General features: G+C 39.6%; 1 long non-coding RNA gene across 1 annotated transcript in view; it reads right to left on the reverse strand.

Moving 5' to 3' along the window:
- Positions 1–1,609: 1,609 nt before the first annotated feature.
- Positions 1,610–21,141, reverse strand: part of LOC148130635 (uncharacterized) — a 43,896-nt gene continuing 24,364 nt past the window's right edge. Inside the window, exon 3 of the long non-coding RNA XR_015749581.1 lies at positions 1,610–1,709. This is a non-coding gene — a long non-coding RNA (uncharacterized LOC148130635). The remainder of the gene's footprint in view (positions 1,710–21,141) is intronic.

Genomic DNA, 21,141 nt, shown 5'->3' on the forward strand with positions numbered 1-21,141 from the left:
TCTCAGATGAAATCTAGTGGGTTAGAAGGTTGTAGCTTTAGCTTGGCAAGATTCTGTCCATTGGGTGCAAACAGATAAAGAATTGAACTCTATCTATTGTGTCATCTCTAGGGCCAACACAATGCTAAAGATAAGTAAACTTTACATCTCCATCCCAAGCCAGGGGGATCATGCTGTGGAAACCTCGTACCTGGAGACTGTTAGGATTCTGATGGGATAAACATATGGAGGATGAAGCCAAGCAAGGTGGCTTCCTCCATTTGAGGTGGCCAACCAGGTCCAGAGCTCTCTTCTGAATGGGAGACAATGCTATCCAATGAGCAGGTCCATCACTTGGCTGCTTCTGGACTTGTGAGTATTGCTGGATGGGGTGCACACTACTTATGGAGGACAAACACTTGGGAACAGAAACTTAGAGCCAAACCACTTTTATGTTCTTCCTTGGCCAGCTCATTATACTGGCAGGCTATCTGAGGATTCTTAGGTCATACGTGTTGATGGCATGGATCTTGTCCATCCCCTTGAGCTGGCTCATTGTGGTACTTGGATGTTGCTGTTTTCCTCCCCTCCTTGTGGTCCCCATGGGATTGAGGGATATCAAGATAACTTGTAACTGCTCTGTGTGTCTATTGTGTGACCTGCTGGTAATTCCATCACATGAATATTTATATTTGTTTGTTTGTTTTATTTATTTGCCTCCCATTTCATCTTGAGGTGATCCTGGGCAGCTTATAAACTATTTTCTCTCTCTGTCTCTGTCCAAGAGAGATTGTCATGCCACAACATATGACCTTTATATACTGTTGTTGATCTCTAGCTCCATCTAGTGGCCAGAGAGACAAATATGCCCCAGGTATATTGCTTGAAGCTGATCCCAACCATTTACCCATCAGCCTGCACTCTCAAACCAACTGAACGCTGGGAAGCCAGACTCTATTTCTTTTAGCATTTGGAGAAGCACAGGGAAACCTCCATCTTAATCTGTGGCATATGGTCATCCAAGGACAAACTTACATCCCACACACACAGCATCGCTGGTGAGATCTCAATTGCTTGTATTTATTGCTTTTTATTTTCAGCAGTAACTTAATACTGTCTATCTTGTATTTGATTCTCATTGTATGTATCTGTATTTTCCCCAGTTTCACCATATCCTGTTCTTTCAATAAACAATTCAGATCTTTGCACACAGTCTGTTATATTGGAGGATAGGTGAGTTTAGCTGCATGTCGAGTAGCACACAGACTAAAGTGTAGTGAGGACAGAACACAGATGATAGATAGATAATATATAGACACACACGCAATATACATATACGTGTACATACACATATACATACATATATATACATACATATGCAGAGAGTGTGAGAGAGATTTGATATCCCAATCCATCTACAGCCATCTGTATTGATTCCCAAATAATGACACAGGTTTGATGACAACATCATCCAAACACCATTATTGTATGCTTGGGTCCTCAAGTTACATACTGAATACTGAGTTATGATCATACACATTGCATCTTCTGCCACCTCTTTCAGATTCAAAGACATTTCAGGCTATAAAAAACAAATGTGAATTAGACACTTACTGTACTCGAGCTTCATTTCCACTTTGATACCATGTCCATATCCGTGAATGCATCTCACGGAGCAATCCAATATAGTAAGGGCCTTTCTTTTTTTGAAGTGCTTCTTCTAAGAACAGCTGAAAGAAAAAATCCAGACATCATCTACAGTGAATGACGGAGAGATTCTCACCTGAAGGACATTCAGAATCAGAGCCTCCCCAGAAGCATCAGTGGAGGAATATATAGCAGCAGCAGCAATGCAGTCCATATGGTACAATCACAAAGAGTTCAGGTTCCTGAAACAATGGAACACCCAGGAGGAACCAAGGAGGCATTTGGGTGGACTAGCAGGGCCATGGAAGCCGTGATCAAACCTAGTTTATGGGCCATTCCACATTTGCACCTATAAATGGTGAGAGATGAACAGGGAGCTGCTTTGTTCCACCGTTCATTGAATCCTGGTCTCATCTCCTCCTAAGCCCGTAAGTCTTCCCTCATCCTTCGGTCTGGCCTTAGTTCGTCCCCCCATAAAATCAGCAACCATCTTCAGTGCTTCCACGATGAACACAATCTGATGTAAATGCAGGACATGCTTTTAGTGACATGTCTGGTGTTATTGGTTCTAGTATTTGCTTGTTAGTCACCTTTGCTGTCCCAGCACCACAGCTCAAATGAGTTGGTTTCTTCCTGTCGTGCTTATTTAAGGTCAACGGTAAGTAGCTACAGTGAACACAATACAGCAGACTAACCTACTAACCTTCACCTCCCAGGAGGAAGGGAAGCCTGAAGCTGATGGCAGTGCTCCCTGCCCACCATAGTCTAACTGCCCAAGGAAGACCAACCCACTCCCCCCGACAGAGAACTGCTGTTAACCAGAATGACGTCCTTGCTTTTCAACATTTGGCTTGTGTCAGTGGTGGGATTCAAATAATTTAACAACCGGTTCTCTGCCCTAATGACTGGCTGGGCGGTCCTGGCAGGGTGGTCATGTGACTGGGTGGAAATGGCCAACTCAATGTCACTCACACTGTGGGGTGCCTTGCCTCACCCAGCTTCGCCTAACCCTTCACTTCCCCTCCCCTCCCAGCCATTCCTTGTCATGCCTGGCCTCACCTCTCCTCAACTTACAACCAAAATTGAGAGCAAAATTTATGTTGCTAAATGAGAAATTTATTAAGTGAATTTTGCCCCATTTCACTACTTTTCTTGCCACGTTTGTTAAGTGAATCACTGCAGTTGTTAAGTTAATAACACGGCTGTTAAGTGAATCTTAACAGTTGACTTTGCTTGTCAGAAGGTTGCAAAAGACTACCACTGTCATAAATGTGAGACAGTTGTCAACCATCTGAATTTTATCACGTAACCGTTGGGATGCTGCAATGGTCATAAGTCACTTTTTTCAGTGCCATTGTAACTTTGAATGGTCACTAAAAATGGTAAATCAAGGATTACCTGTACAAAAATACAAAAAGCTGCTTTGCTTGCAAAAAACTTCCCTAAATACCAATCATTAGGTTAAAAATGGGGGAATACACACTGAAGATCAGTGATAGCCACAACCATCATAGAAACCTAAACCATTCTGTCAGAATACCTTCCTTTTCATCAGCAATTCCTGCAATCTGGAGTTACAAATCAGGCAGGGTGCCAGAGCACCTTGAGGAATTAAAATAGTTAAAATGCAACAATAACTATCCGCAGCCAACTCTTGCCCATAAATTGAAACCCTTTAGCAGAGAGGTCATTTAAGCTCTCCAGAAAGTGGCGTGGGCATACTAGTTTGATGAAAAGAAGGATTAGGGGAGACATGATAAGAGTGTTCCAATATCTCAGAGGCTTCCACAAAGAAGAGGGAATCAAGCTATTCTCCAAAGCACCTGAGGGCAGGACAAGAAGCAATGGGTGGAAACTAATCCAGGAGAGAAGCAACCTAGAACTAAGGAGAAATTTCCTGACACTTAGAACAATTAATCAGTGGAACAACTTGCCTCCAGAAGTTGTAAATGCTCCAACATCGGAAGCTTTAAAGAAGAGATTGGATAACCATTTGTCTGAAATGCTATAGGGTTTCCTGCCTGAGCAGGGGATTGGACTGGAGGATCCAGGGTCCCTTCCAACCCTGTTATTCTAGTCTATTAACTTGGGTTACAAAATGCCAAGCTAAAGAGACAAATTACCAAAGTATATAGGGAATATGTAATTTCTACATATGACAGGGACCCAGGTTCAAGCCTCTGCCCTCCCAAGCTTGTCAGGATCACAATAAAATTAGTACATGCCACAGATATCCAAATAAACTTCAAGCCATGTTACTAAGCCTTATTATCATGACAGAAAACTAAAATGAATTGGAGGGATGATCCACACCCCTACCTCTTTTTTAAAAAAAAATCTTACTGTCAACTCATGAAGCTTCCTGATCCACTCCTGAGTTGCCATGCAGAAGTTGAGGGGAAGATGTGCCTCGCATCTCTGGAATGCAAGTCACAGACAAAATAGACTCTAGTCAAGGCCATTCCCAAAGAACCCACATTGGCTGACAGGGGAGTGACTTCTGCGATCCACAAAGCTGCTTCATGGGGGAATGTGACTGATGATACCTTGGGAGGGGAGGGAGAAACCAGGGTCAGAGGCAGGATGTGAACTGGGTGATATCAGAGTTGGCTTCAACTAGGTAGTACCGATAATGGCACTCCTAATAAATGACTGTATTCTTCCTGCTAAATTGCTTGAGACTCCTGTTTTTATTGGGGCAATTGTCGGAACCCTAACATCAAGCCAACTCTCAAAAAATTAAAAAAAATGACTGGGACCCCTGAGTTCTTTGACTCCTGGGGAGTGTGGAGGGACCCTCAGGCAACGATGACAGAAGGAGGACCCTCTGAGAAGAGCCTGCTCCAGGCAACCCAGAAAGAGGCCGTTTCGGCTCCCGACACCAGCAGGGATCTCCTGGAACCAGCAATCCCACCAGACTCCAAGTGCAACTGCTCCAGACCACAGAGATGGAGATGCTAGGGATTTCTGCCTCAGGAGCTGAAGCCGAGAGAGATGAGTATTGGTGGGATAACTTCCCTAAAGCAGCCGAAGTAGAATTTCCTGACACAAAGTCCTGGATGATGCACCGGGATAAAACCAGAACTCCCAAATCCCTACTTGGAAAACAAGCTGAATCCCTGGAGATCCGTGGAGGGTGGAGCTGACATCGCGGCAACACATCAAGCATTCCAGGAAACTCCTGGGGGCGCTGATATCCTGGCTGTCAGGTGGCCCAGCTGGACCTGAATTGTCTTGGAGGGATGAAAATTGAAGAAAGCATCCTCCATCCATCCCAGGGAATCCGCAAATTCCCTGATTGATCTGGAGAAAGCCTTCAAAGCCAACAACAGGGGGGAATGGCCATTGCAAGCTGCTACAAAGCTGGGACAGCTGCCAGATTTAAGAGAAGTCTGAAAGAAGGTGTGATCATTCTGGGTGAGGATTTTAACTGAATTTAAACTTTAAAAGCAGTGGGAGAAAGAGCCCCTTTGGGAACAGTGGGGTGAAAGTGAAACTCAAAGATAGAGGTGGAAGTGGGTTTTTTTCTACTCCACCCCTGAAAGCACTGAGGAAAGCTTTTTACGAGCCAATTGAAAAAGGAAACTATTAACTATGGACTTCCTGAAAGGATATTGGTATTGAAAACGTGAGTCGACTTGTTGAAAAAACTAAAAATACTGGACAGTGTAAAAACTGATGATTAGACTCTTGTTTTTAACTGTAAAATACAATGATTTATAACTTATATTGGAATAACATAAGGAAGAGAAAAGAGAAAGCAGAGCAACAGTGTCACCTGCAGGTTAAAGTGAAAAATAGAAGATAGAAAAGAGAAAGGGGGAAATATATGACCTTGGCTGAATGGGAATGAAAAGATATGAAGCCTGTTTTGTCTGAAGAATAAAGATAAAGAGTAGAACACTGAAACCTTTTGCTTTAAAAGTGCAGCTCTTGGACCTTAATGAAAATAAACTAGACAACTGACAACTGAATATCAAAAGTCTCCCCTTCTCTTGGATTACTTTTTGTTTTTGTGTGTGTGTGCTTTTCAATTTGCTCTGTGAATTCTCTTTTTGGAAACATAACAATTGATGGTTGAATACTGAGGGTTGGTGGGCCAATCTGGATTACAAATTTTAAAAAGAATTTTTTCTCTTTTTTATTCTTTCCTTCTACTACCAATAAAAAATTGGATTAAGGTAAGAAGAACCCGAAGAACAAGAAATTTGGATTTGGATTAAAACTTATATTTTTATTCCTCCCTTGGATTATAATTGAACTATACCTGAACCTATGGTGGATTATAAAAAGTAAATATTCTAAAATGAAGAACACAGTGTCTGCACCATCTTCAGCATCCTCCTCTGCGACTTCTAGCCCTGCCTGGCAGAGGTCTTTGGACACTATGTTACAGCAAGAGAAGATCAATTCGATGCAGGCGGAGATAAAAGCAATGATACAAGCTGTCCATGAGGACTTGAAAGAACAAATAGGGAGAGTAGAAGAGAAAGCAGGGAAAATAGAAGAAAAAGTAGAGAATTTTCAACAAATGATGGTGAAAAATGAGGAATGTATGCAAAAAGTAGAAGAGAGAGACTTAACAGAAAAAAAGGGTGGGAGAACTTGATTATAGACTTACATTGGCCTACTAAAATATAGAAAAAACAATAATCTTGTTAGAAATGGATTGGGCAGATTATAATTTGAGATTTCAAAATATGGAGGAAGAAAAAGGTCAAAATGTAACAGAGATAAAGGCAGATGTGCTGGCAGAGGCCTTGGAGGTGACCAAAGAAAAAATGTTGGCTGATATTGACGAAATATTTAGAGTACATACTTGATATGCGATGAGAAATAAATTGCCTAGAGAGGTCCATGTGAGATTAAGACGAAGAAAGCCACAAAAACAGAAATCCTGCAGAAAGTGAGAGATGATCCCTTGAAATACAAAGGGCAAGAAATAACAGTTCTAAAGCAAATTCCAAGAAGAGTTAGAGATTTAAGAAAGGAATATCAGTTTTTGACAAGTGCTTAATTAAAAAAGGAGCGAGTTTTAGATGGCTGATACAAGAGGGAATATTAGTGACATGGCAGGAACATTCTTTGTTCTTTCTATCTAATATACAAGAAATAAATATTGAAACAAGCATTTGGGCAGATCATAATCCAATAAAACTGTTTAACCAACTAATAGATGACAAAGGAATTCTTCATTATAGAAATGAAGATAAAAAGGAAATAATTCAGAAATATTATGAAAAACTATATGATCAAGAGATAATTTCAGAAGGAAAGTTAAATAATACTTAGAAAAAGCAGAATTACCAAAAATACCAGAAATGATTAAACTAACATTAGAAGAAAGGATAATGATGATGGAACTAATAGAAGCAATACAAAAACAAAAGAATAGCAAAACACCAGGTCCGAATAGGCTACCAGCAGAATTATACAAAACCTTACAGAATTTTTTTTGTGACACAATGTTGGAAGTATTCAATGAACTATTGATAGAGGCGAAAGTACCAAATTCATGGGTGGAAGTATACATTATTCTCATACTGAAAGAAGACTCGGACTAACAACAAATAAAAAAACTACAGGCCGATATCTTTATTGAATGCGGAGTATAAATATTTGCTTCAATAATAGCAGAAAGGCTAAAAAGATTCTTAAATCAATGTATACATCCAGATCAAAATGGTTTTTTACCTAAGAGACAAATAAAAGACAATATGAGAATAATTTTGAATACTTATTCTGGCAATTTATGCTAGCACAATTAAAAGAAATGGACTTTGGGGAGAGATTTATCAAGATGATTAAGGCAATATATCATAAACAAACTGCAAAGGTGATGGTAAAGGGAGATATGACTAAAAAGGTTAATATTAAGAAGGGAACAAGACAACGATGTCTCTTATCGCCATTGCTATTTGTATTGACATTAGAAGTATTAAACAGAAACATTAGACAAGATAGGGATATAAAGGGCATGGAAATAAAAAGGTAAAATATAAATTACAGGCATTCGCAGATGATTTGTTTTTTATACTAGAAGAACCATTAGAAAAAGGACCTAAGTTAATTGGAAAAATAGAAGAATATGGAGAAGTGGCAGGATTGAAAATAAATAGGGAGAAACTAAGATATTAGTGAAAAATGTTGCAGAAAAACAGAAAAGAGTTAATGGAAAGAATGGATATTCAGATCACTAAGAACATAAAATACTTAGTATGATAATTATTATAATTTGAAACAGCAAAATAAGTTAGATCTGAAAAAATGGGAAAATCTGCAATTATCACTAATAGGGAAAATAGCAATAATTAAAATGAATATACCCCAGCTGCTGGGGAAAATACATCTAGTATTCCACAGCAGCCTCTTAAAACCCTCCGACCACCACCCCACGAACACCCAGACCCAGTGGTAATGGGGGGTTGTTGAGATATTCCCTGTTAGGAGAATGAGTGCACTCAGGGAAACTTAGTGAGAGTGGTGTTGAATAACACACAAACAACACACTGATACACTGAATAGTAAAATGTAGGTTTTACTTCCAGTAAACGGCTAAACAAAGTCCAACAAACAGTCCAAATCATACACGGTTAAAGCAGTTAGTATTCAAAACAATCAGTCCAGGGATAATCCAAAAACGAAGTCTTTTTCTTTACCGGTATCATGAACAAATTCAGTAAACAGAGTTTGCTAACAGTTGCAAGACTCACAGCAATCCAACAGAATGACGATCGGGCAAAAAACACAAGGAAAATGCAAGAAGAACAAACCAGGTTTCTGGCTCCATCTTATGGCCGTTGAAGGAACCTCAGCCAATCACAATTACAGCATTCTCTTAAACATACAACAGTATTAAATGACTATCCTGGTTTATATATTGCCAACTGTTAGGTGACTATCATTCCTAACAGGGGTCAAACCCATTATGATGTGCAGTGTATCCTCGACTCTAGGTGCACAGGGGCCAACTCCAATACTTAGTCAAGTGGAAGGGCTACCCTATATCAGAGGCATACTGGGTAAAAAGTAGCACCATCCAAGTGGATCGCCTGGATCTCCAAGTGGATCTCCAAGTGGAGATTCTGTTCAGAGTATTGAAGCGTAAATTCAGCGCCAGGGAAGTAAACACAGATGGCTGGGGGCTTCATTTAACTTCTTTATAAACATATAAAGTAAATTTTACAATACCAGCTGTAGATTTGTCCAACATGGATCAAACTCAAAAAGAAGCAGACATGTTACAGGTTCAGAGCAGAACAGCAACTCAGGAGCTCAGAAACAGATATCAGTTTCACTTTAGTTCAGCAGGCAAGCAAGACACACAGCAGAGGAGAGAAGCAGTTTCATTTTCAATAGACAGACTCAGAGCTTAACATAACTTCAGAGCTGCAGAGATTAATATAGAGCCATGCCTAGTACTTCTAGTTTCAGTTTCCAAACAGTCCTCATTGGCTGACTTAGTTGCTATGCCTATTCATTGGCTGACCTTGTTATCATGCTCTTTTCCAGTTCATGAATATAGTCTGACAGATTCCATGAAAGGAACTATACAAGCCTGGGTGGGGAGTCACAGCCTTAAGGGATGTACCTGTACTCAAATTGTTTTTGCCTTGCACAGGTCACCTTCCAGGAGTGATGGAGGCTGAATGTCAACTTCCTGATCCACTCCTGAGTTGCCGTAAAGAGGGGGAGGGGATGCTGTGCCTAGCAGCTGCAACAAGGAATACAAGTCTCAGACAAAATAGATTCCAGTGAAGCCCATTACAATGGAACCCACATTGGCCAATGAGGAGTGACTTCTTCGACCCACAAAGCTGCTTCATTGGGGAATGTGACTGATGACACCTTGGGAGGGGAGGGGGAAACCAGGGTCAGAGGCAGGACGTGAACTGGGTAATGTTAGAGTTGGCTTCAACTAGGTAGAACCAGTAATGGCACTCCTAATAAATGACTGTGTTCTTCTTGCTAAATAGCTTGAGATTCCTGCTTTTATTGGGGCAATTGTTGGAACCCTGACACTGACTATCAATGAACAATCATGTGCCCTTGCCACTCCGAAGCTATGTAAGAGACTCCTATCCCAAAGGTGCTTTTCCAAGGGGCAATTAGACTTTCTGGGAACCAAGAAAGTCCAGTTGCCTCTTGAAAAATGCATCTTTGGGACAACCATGTGACTGAGAATCTCCATAGACAAGAGACTCCTATGCCCAGTGAACTGACAAAGCACCCTTTTCCATCCAGGAGAAGCAATCCTTAGATCCATTTGCACCACTTAAATATACCAGCTGGTGGGGAAGATCTCCCAAAGCCCCCCTTTTTGTAATAAACAAACGAAGAAGCCAAAGACTAGCCAGATTACTCCATTTAGAGAAGATTACAGATCCAGGGAAGAAACAGGCCTGTGATTACCCCCTCCCACTCTTAATTGGGGACAGAGTTGGGAAGGAGTGGGTAGGAGGGGATTCAGCCACATTGGAAGTACACCCAAAAAGACAGTGCCAGCAAGAACTAAAGCAGTGTAAAAAGCTTAAAACAACCCTTCCCCTTTAAAAAAAGTCAAGCCCTGAAATACAAGCACCAGCAAGGGCGGGGGACTCCAGAGAAGTTTTTGGCTACAGAAAGTCTGGGCATACTGCCAAGAACCATTAACAGCGGTTACAATGTAAGAAGGCAGTTTCTGAAAAGACTTAAGCAGGACAATAAAGATAAGCAGGATAAGGCTAGAAACAAGAGTTAAAAGTTTACATGTGTGCCCAGCCTATCAGTGCATGTTTGCATATGTGCACGCTTGTACGCGCACACATGTATGTATGTATGTATGTATGTATGTATGTATGGTATTCAGCTTTGTTCGGGTATTTTCCCACGTCATTATAGTTGTGCTTTTAAAGTTGTAGCAACATCACGGCAGAATCTCATCTGCCATCATCAGGCTTCTGTATTGTGTTTGTCTGTGAGTCAGACTTTCACAGCCATTTCTGTTTTAAATTTGGTGCTAGCCTACTGCTTTAGTCAGGGTGCATAGTTCAGTCTTTATGTGTGTCTTGTCTGCCAGGCATTTGGTTCTGGCAATTAGTGTTTTGGCCACGGAGTTTATCTGTGCTGGGTGGTGGTGGGATTGGGCGTTGAGGTAGCGGTTGGTGTGTGTTTTCTTCTGGTATATGGTGTGTCCTAGTGTGCCATCTGTTTTTTTTTTGTAGATTAGTACATCTAGGAATGGTAGTTGTTTGTTTGTTTCCATTTCCATGGTGAATTTGATTTTGGGGTGTGTGCTGTTTAGGTGTGTTAGGAAATTGTTTAGATTTTTTTTTCCATGGGGCCAAATAACCAATGTGTCATCGATGTATCTTAACCATAGTTTGGGTTTGTGGGTGGCATTGGCTAGGGCTCTGGATTCGAATTCTTCCATGAACAGGTTTGCAATGACGGGTGACAGTGGTGATCCCATAGGGGCTCCTTCAATTTGCTTGTATCTTTGTCCTTTGTATATGAAATATGTATTGGTTAAGCAGTATGGGAGAGAGGGAAGGAAGGAAAGAAGGGAGGGAAGGAAGAAAGGAAGGAGGACTTCCGGTGGTGACATCACAGTGAAAAGGGGAAAGGAGAACGGTCTCCATTCCTGGATCCCGACTTTTTTACTTTTGGGGACCCTTCAGGGGCATGAAGAGCCTGGAGAGTCACACAGAATAGAGGGGAAGCCTGGACGATGGCATGGTGAAAGGCAATCACCCACCGCCACAAAAGGAAACTCCTTAAACTCGAAGTGAACGTGCCTGTCATACAAGGAGGTCAGACCCAAGGCCGTTACTAGCTACAGATGATAAGGAAGTGAGGATATTATTAACAGATTATGTCATTATACCTGATTGAAAATCCCAGAGGCACAATGGTGGTCATTTGCCTTAAAACTGAGTCCTGAATATTTACTGAAAAAGGAATATTTACTCCAGCGGGAGGGAATCCCCAAAGAACTGGCAGCAATTTGGCGGAATGAGCAGTGAATCAAAAAATAAACATAGACAGAAAAGACTGAGAAAAGAGAGGATGCAGAACTTTGAGTGAAGGATTTCAGGAGGAGGAGAGGAAAGACAAGTGGACATGCAGAGGAGGAATCGGAAGGAAAGGGATTGAAAGGAGAAAACATGAGACCCTGGGCAGCGAAACGAAAAGGAAGGAAACGGTGGAATGATGAGGTGGTGAAAGAGGAATGATTGGACGGACATCAGATAGAAGGAGATTGGAAGACGGAACTGGAGATCCAATTTGAAAGTGAGAAGAATAAGAGTGATAGAAGGAACAGAAAGTAGCAGAAGGAAAGTGGAAAGTAAAGCTGAGATTTGAAGGAGGAGGAGAGGGGAACACTCGAGATAACAGAACTATATTGAAAGACAGTGTTTGACGGTGCTGACAGTGAATGACTAAGTAAGATTATTGGACTACCTATTAAGCTGTTGTATTATATGCTGTTGACAAATTACTGTTGAATCATTATTCCATTTACTGAACTATTAATGAATTATTACTTAAGATAATTATTATTCAATAGAATTAATTAGTAACGCTTAATATACAGACTCAAAGGAATTAAGTAATATATATAAGATAAGAGTTTCAAGAGGAAATTGGACTGAGAAGTAAATATTTGTGGTATTTGTACGTTCTGTGATAGGTAGAGATATAGTGAAATTAAAAGATTTAATTATTTAAATAATAAGGAGAATCTAAGAGGTTGGACTTAATTACAAAATGGAAGAAGACAATTAAAATAATAAGTAGAGAAATTAGCAGAGAAAAGAGACTAATATAAATTAATTCTTAAATAAAATATAAAGTAGATGGTAGTGTGGGCAGAAGTAAACAGAAGTCTAAGAAATATGACAAGCGCCATAACAAGAACTCTGAAAACAGCAAAGAAGACAACATCTAACCCATCACTGATAATTTCATCTCCAGCTGGCCAAAAGACGATTGAGGGAATGTGGGGTGTGGAAAAACAAAGTGCAACATCTAATACACAATCAATACAAACAACGCTGTTGGCGATTCAAGAAACCATGATGAAGATGCAGGAAAATATGTCAAAGAACCATATGGAAATGAAAGGGGACATTAATAAATTAGAATAAGTAGATACAATACAACAAGCCATTGAGAAGAATGAACAAAAATTACCAGTGGTGGAAATTAGATCAGAACAGAATGAGAAGAAATTGGAATTAGTGGACCAAAAAATGATGACAATGAACAAGGAATTAGAGGAACAAATAATTCATTTGGAGATGGATCACAGAGCGTTCTACCTGAGGTTCCAGAAAATTATGGAAAGCAAAGAGGAAGATCTGAGTACCATCATGGCAGAGCTAATTGCACAAGCATTACAGAGAGACAGTCAAGAGATCCTGCTAGAAATTGATGAAGCCTACAGAATTCATACTAATTATGCAAGACACAATAGACTACCATGAGAAGTCCATGTTAGATTTGCTAGGAAAAAAAGCAAGAGACATAATATACTGTATAAGATAATGAGGGATGAACCTCTAATATATAAAGACAAAGAGATACAAACCTTAAAACAGATCCCAAAGAAAGTAAGAGAACAGAGAAGAGATTATAAATTTCTTGCAACGCAATTGATTAGGAGAAATATAATGTTTCAGTGGTTAATTCCAGAAGGGATGTTGGTATCATGGCAGAATAAGAGGATTAGGACAGATAATCTGGATAAGGCACAAGATTTGTATGATCAAATTGTGGGAGTGGAAGAAGAAAGTAGTAGCAAGGACAAACTGGAGACCAGAAGCAAAGAAAAACCCCACAACTCCGCATCCAACCCCACCCCATCCAATCCAACATCACTCAAAAATAGGCATGCACGCCCCTAACTACCTCTATTCCAACCACAACTGGGCTTTAAATGCAAGCTACTCAATGCAAGAAGCCTTGTAAATAAAATACCTGAATTTCTCCTCTTACTAAATATGGCTAAATTCGACATTATATTTTTTCTGTGAAATATGGCTCAACGCATCTCTCCCTGACTCCATTACCACAGTAAGAGACTATCATGTTTACCGATCAGATCGTGAAAGCCGTAAAGGAGGTCTTGCTATCTTCTATAAAAAGTCCCTATATCTAAAAAACATCCAAGTTACCCAGGAGCTTGCTATTCCTGAGACCATCATCTGTGAACTGTCCTTAAATATCACATTTCGGTTCTTACTATGTTACAGAGCACCTGATAATGACATCGAACATGTAAACAAGCTAAATTCACTACTAACATGGGCAGCATCCTGCCCACACACTTTTATCTTTCCTGGTGACTTCAATCTACCTCATATTAACTGGACCCTTAACGAATGTACAACTGAACCCACACATGCAACCTTCTACAATGCAGTAACAAATCTGGGACTAGAACAACTAGTAACCAACAATACTAGGCTTAACAACTGCCTCGATCTCATCTTCTGCAATAGTTTGAATTCAATTTACAGAATACAAATTAAAGAAACCTTTTCCAACAGTGACCACAACATGATTGACTTTTGTCTCAACATATGTCCACACAAAAATAATCACTACGACAGAATCCCCAATTATAACTTCAAAAAAGGCAACTATGATCTTATAAACAACGATCTTTCATCCCTTGATTGGCAATTTCTATTCTCTGGATGCAATACTGTAGAAGACCATTACAACATATTTTTACTTGAAGTCAAAAGAGTCATCAAACTATATGTACCATTAACAACTCCCAAAACCAGAAAAAACAAATCACCCATAACAATAAGGAAGCTTCAGTCCAAAAAGAGATCACTCTGGCGGAAAAACAAATCTGGTCATGTTGCCAATTTCAAAAGCCAATACAAAAATTTATGCCACCAGATAAACACTGAATGCACCAATTATCACATTAAAAAAGAAGAAAACCTTCTACGCAGCAATTCCACCCACGCTTTCTACAATGTTGTAAACCAGGGGTCCTCAACCACCGGGCCGCGGACCGGTACCGGTCCATGGAGCACTCTGTACCGGGCCGCAAAGAAAAAAAAAATAAAAAATGGCGGCTTTCTTCGCCTTCGGTGAATGCAGCTGGGACCGGGATCAAGGACACAAATGAAAGAAGGGGAGGGAGGAAGCAACCGAAGCCTGTCCTGCTCTCTGGCTCAGCAGCTTGGTTTCCTCCCCGCTCATTCCTCTCTCAGTTGCTCTCTCGCTGCTCCACCAGCCCAGGAAGAAACTGCTTCAAAGAGCCGGGTGGATTTTTTCCTGTCGCCGCAGCTCCTCGAGCGCCCGTTTACCCCACCCCGCCCGCCGCCAAGATTTCAATTCAGTGCTCCGTTCTGCCTGCCTGCCTGCCTGGTTGTTTGGGAGTAGCTTCGGCTGAGCATAATAACTATTCGCCTCTTTTTATCAGCCGAAGCTGCTCCGAACGAAGGCAGGCAGGCAGGCAGGCAGAATGGAGCACTGGGTTGAACCACGCACGGGCAGGCGGGGTGGGGTAAACGGACGCTTCGGAGGAGCTGCGGCGACAGGAAAAGCCACTCCCCCGCTTCTTTGAAGCAGTTTCTTCCTGGGCTGGTGGAGCAGCGAGAGAGCGACTGAGAGAGGAACGAGGCAGACACCTGAGGGAGGGAGGGAGACACCTGAGGGATGGGGCTGAGGGAGGCAGGGCCAAGGCGCTCCCTGAACTTGGTGGTTTTGCTGGCAGACGTTTTATTACCCGACTAGGTAACAACATCAGATGTTACCTAGTCAGGTAATGAAACGTCTGCAAGCAAACCACCAAACTCGGATTCTCCCCCCACTCCCCGGTCCTTGAAAAAGTGTTTGTGCTTGAAACTGGTCCCTGGTACAAAAAAGGTTGGGGACCACTGTTGTAAACAACAAACTAAAAGACTCAAGGTCCATCCCACTCCTGAAAGGACCTAATGGTAAAGACTGCAACAACGACACTACTAAAGCCAACCTCTTTAACACATTCTTTGGCTCAGTATTTGTAAACAGCAATGGATCATGCCCAGTATTTCCTAGTCGAACCACAGACAACTACAATGATCTAATACATATTGATTTTACAGAAGACATTGTTTAAAAAGCACTGCACAATCTAAAACCATCTCTATCTATTGGACTGGACAGAATATGTGCCTACTTCTTAAAAAAGCTACCCACTGCCATAGCCGAACCTCTAAGCATAATCTTTGAAAAATCTTTCAGGACCAGCTCCTTGCCAAAACTATGATCACAAGCCACAGTCATCTGCATCTTCAAAAAGGGAGACCCCAGCCTAGTTGAAAATTACAGACCAATCTCCTTATGCTGTGTCACCTGTAAAGTCATGGAATCAATTATTAACCAATCCATCATCCTCCACTTAGAAACAAACAACCTACTCTCTTATCAACAATTTGATTTTAGGAAAAAACTATCATGTAATCTGCAACTCTTACACTGCAAAAATGTATGGACTACACAACTCGATAAGGGCAAAGCAATAGACACAATCTACATAGACTTCTGTAAAGCCTTTGATTCAGTGGTACACGACAAACTACTACTAAAACTAAAATCTTACAGTATCTCTGGACACCTGCATAACTGGATAGAAGCATCCCTGTCAAACAGACAACAAATGGTCAAAATTGGGAGCGTCCTATCAAATTCTGTACCTGTCAATAGTGGTGTCCCCCAAGGCAGTGTTCTAGGACCAACTCTTTTCATACTCTACATAAATGACCTCTGTGATCATATTAAGAGCAACTGCATTCTTTTCGCTGATGATGTAAAGCTGTTCAATACCACAGACAATACTGCTACCCTTCAAAAAGACCTTGACTATGTATCAGAATGGTCAAACAAATGGCAACTTCAAATCTCAACAAATAAATGCTCTGTCTACATATTGGCAAAAAAAAAATCAGAAAATAAAATATAGGCTGAATTGTCAAGACCTTGTTGAACATCCAAACTCTGTCAAGGATCTTGGAGTATTCATCTCTAATGATCTAAGTGCTAGAGCTCACTGTAACTACATAACCAAAAAGGCATTAAGAGTTGTTAACCTTCTTATGTAGCTTTTTCTCTGGTAATATTACACTAATAACTAGAGCATACAAAACATTTGCTAGACCAATACTCGAATACAGCTCATCAGTCTGGAACCCACATTACGTATCTGATATTAACACAGTTGAGAAAGTCCAGAAATATTTCACAAGAAGAGTTCTCCACTCCTCTACTCATTGTAGAATACCTTATGCCACCAGACTTGAAATTCTAGACCTAGAAAATCTAGAACTACACTGCCTTCAGTCCGATCTAAGTATAGTATATAAAATCATACATTGCAATGTCCTACCTGTCAATGAATACTTCAGCTACAACCATAACAACACAAGAGCAAACAATAGATACAAACTCAAGGTTAATCGTACCAAACTTGATTGCAGGAAATACGACTTCAGTAACAGAGTGGTCAATGTCTGGAATACTCTACCTGACTCTGTGGTTTCTTCCCCAAACCCCAAAAACTTTAACCTTAGACTGTCTACTATTGACCTCACCCCTTTCCTAAGAGGTCTGTAGGGGGCATGCATAAGTGCACCAACGTGCCTACCATCCCTGTCCTGTTGTTTCTCTTATATTTTTTAATTTTTTATATGTATCCATGTATTCGTAACTATGTTTTTACTTATACTTATTATCTTGTAAGCAATTGACAAATAAAAATAAATAAATAAATAAATAAACAAATAGGATCAGCAACAGGAATTAAGAGAAATAGAACAAGAAGGAGGAAGTAAAGAAGAAATCAAGCAAGGAGAGAAAGAAGGAATAAGACTAAGAACACGCCCACAAAGGGACATAAGAATTAATAGAAGACAGATACCAAGTCGCAAGTAGGATGATGGAAGAAGAAATTAGGTTAATATTGTTAAATATTAATGGACTGAATTCACCAACCAAAAGAAAACCAATATTAACAAGACTGGTAAAACGAAAAGTAGAAATAGTATGCCTACAAGAAGTATACATTAAAGAACAATACCGGAAATGTTTAGAATACCCAAAATTAGGAACATTATTCACAGCCCTGGCAGAACAGAAACAGAAAAATAGCAGTATATATTAAAGAAGGAATTAAGGCAGTAGAAAAATATGCTGATACAAATGGAAGAGTTTTGATAATTGAATTAGAGATATGTCAGAAGCAAATACTATTAGTTACAATTTATGCCCCAAATGAAATCCAAAGTGAATTTTATAGTAAATTACATGAAAAAATTTTTAGAAATTGGATAGAGAAATATTTGTATAGTGGGGGATTATAATGCAGTGGTAGATTTAAAAAAAAGACTACATTAGCAGTACAAAAAATAAGAAAAACTCTGCCATCATCTTTTTTGATATGATACAAATGATATGATATGATATGAATTAAATTTGTTGAATCAATGGAGGAGATTAAATCAGGGAAAAAAATACTTTCTATTCGAATCTGCATAAGCCATGGTCCAGATTAGACATGCATGGATGAATGTAGAAATAGGAAATGAGCTAGAAACAATAGAGCTTATGACAAATGTATAAGCAGACCACAACCCCCTAAAGATAATTTGGAAAGGAAGGAAAAAAACAAGGAGAAGATGGACATTGAATTCCCAAATTGTAAAAGAAAAGAAATATGTATCAAAAATTAAAAAAGAAATGGAACTATTCTTTAAGAAAAATACAACTCAACAAACATTGCTACAGACACTATGGGATACAGCGAAAGCATATTTGAGGGGAATAACAATAGCCTATATGGCAAAAAGAAATAAAGAAAGATGGCAGAAACAAAATAGGTTACAGGAGGAAATTAAAAAGTTAGAAATTAGACTACAAAGAACACCACAGGATGAGAAAGTGAAGGGGGAAATGATTTTAGCCAAACACAAATTAAATGTTATAAGTCAGGAAGAAAGCGTAAAGGACTTAAAAATAGTGAAACAGATTTTTTTTGAACATGCTAACAAGCCAGGGAGATGGTTAGCCCATAACTTAAAAATAGAAAGGGAGAAAAGGCTGATATAGGAGCTGAGAGATGATAATGGAAATTTACAATATCAAATGGTAGAGAAGAAAAGAATAGTGCAGAATTATTTTGAAGGATTGTACAAAGAGGAAAAGGTAAATAAAGGGTCTCAGTCTACATGGAGGGAAGCAAAATACTGTGGACATAATATATTTAGATTTCAGTAAGGCATTTGATAAAGTAGACCACAACCTACTTCTTAGTAAGCTAGAAAAAAGTGGAATAGATAACACCACCACTAGATGGATTCGCAACTGGCTGGCAAACTGTACTCAACAAGTAGTCCTTAATGGGTCTAAGTCTACATGGAGGGAAGTAAGCAGTGGGGTGCCACAAGGTTCCGTCTTAGGCCCAGTACTCTTCAATATCTTCATTAACGACATAGATGAGGGAATAGAAGGGGAACTTACCAAATTTGCAGATGATACTGAGCTGGCAGGAATAGCTAACACCCAAGAAGATAGGCTCAAGATCCAGATGGATCTTGACAGACTAGAACACTGGGCCGTATCTAACAAAATGAAATTCAATGTAGAGAAAAGTAAAGTCCTACACTTTGGCAAGAAAAACCAAAAGTACACATATAGACTGGGTGAAACCAGGCTCAATAGCAGGAACTGGGAGTGGGATCTTGGAGTCTTAGTGGACAACCAGCTAAATATGAGCAAGCAGTGTGCAGCAGCCACCAAAAAAGCTAATGCAATTCTGGAGACTTCCGGTTTGAGCTTCTTCAGCAACAGACCAAAACCGCGACTCTGCACGGTTTCGATCCGTGCTCGCCGCTGGAGCACCCTGAGCCGGCTGGTTTTGGGTCTAAGCCACCCCGTAGAGGTGGTGAAGAAGGGGGAGACTGCCTGCAGGGTTGAGGAGAGCCGCATCTCTCCTCCTCAGCTGACCATTACTCCCTTTCCCAAAGGTGGTTGTAGTGGTGGTCAGAAATGGCCACCACAAAGAAGAACTCGATTGGAAAAGAATGTGCAGGAGGAAGATAAGAAGAGAAAGTTTTGGTTGACTGGGTCAAATAGCAAAAGCAACAAATAAGGTACCCTGGAATTTAAACTATTAAAAAATAATAACACTGTTCCCAAAGAAGATTTCTAAGCAGCGAAGGAGAGAGAAAAGGGAAAGGATTTGGTTGTTTTTTTTCTCCTCTTCCTATACTGACAGCTAAGAGACTTAAGCAAGAAATTGGAAAAAAAATCCATTTTGACATTAATAGGCATTTGATGCTGAAAATAAAAAGTCAACGGGATAATAAAGATTTCTGGATAATTAAAAGCTTTTGAAAACAGGAAAGGAGAGAAAAAGAATAAAAGGGCCGGATCTGGAAGGGAGGAGACTGCCTGGAATTAAAAAGAACTTACAGTAAAATCTCAACAAGACTTCCAAAAGATACATCTTAACTGAAACATCGCAACAAAATAGTAAAACCCCAGGAAGAGAAAGTGAAAAAAGAAATAAGAAGAAACAGCTTGGGACTATTTGGATTACTTGGTGATTTCTGGATTCCTGGTTACTGCATTTGAATGACTAAAATCAATCGGGTGGTTGTTTAAAAGTGTTTAAAATGGCTCCACTTTTAGAAGAACTGAAAATGGAACTTATTAAGTACAAAGAAGATGCGCAAGAAGGGAGATGTTCTTTTGGCTTCTATATTTCAATTCTTAGAAATGGAGATTTGGAACTATGAGAAACAACAAGAAATGCCTGCAGAACAAGAAGATTGGGACAAAGAAGAAGCCATCTTTAATGAACAAGTAATCTTAGGTGGGGGAAAAAAAGGAAAGTGGGGAAAGAGAATGGAAAGTTTAAGATTGGGAAAAACAACCCAAAAAAAGAATAGAGTGAAAAATAAATATAAAATTAGAAAGCAACAGAAGAGGGAAATGCAGAAGAGAGAATTAGAAGTAGAGAGACAAGGGGGTAAAAAGGAGAGGGAGAAGAAGAGAGGGAAGAAAGAAAGGAAAAGAAGTTATAAAGGACAGAAACAAAATATAGAGAAACAGGGCCTATTTAGAGATAATGGGTGAAAATCTAATTGAAAAGGGATTCTGCAAAGGTACATAAGATAGTATTGTCATATTAGAAATAGAAATAATTTCAGAAAATATGAAATAATGTATGATTAAAATGTTTGATAAAATAGTTATCATAACTTAGTGGTATGCTTGTCAATAAATAAATGTAACAAAATGAATATTTAATGATTTACAAAAATATGTGAAGTGAAATAAGGGAAAAATTAAGTATGGAGATTATACGTGTCTTATACGTGTCTTTAAGGAAGTATGATATTTAATTGAAAAGAAATGTTAAAGATGTTAAGACTTTAATGAATATTAATGATAGAACTGAATTGGAATGGAATGAGGGTTTTAATTACATATATTTACAATCTTTTTTTTAAAGAATATAGTGTGTAT

This window comes from Notechis scutatus, chromosome 4 (genome assembly GCF_049901735.1).
Source record: "Notechis scutatus isolate UNSWTSFEM ecotype Mainland chromosome 4, rNotScu1.2, whole genome shotgun sequence".
NCBI lineage: Eukaryota > Metazoa > Chordata > Lepidosauria > Squamata > Elapidae > Notechis > Notechis scutatus.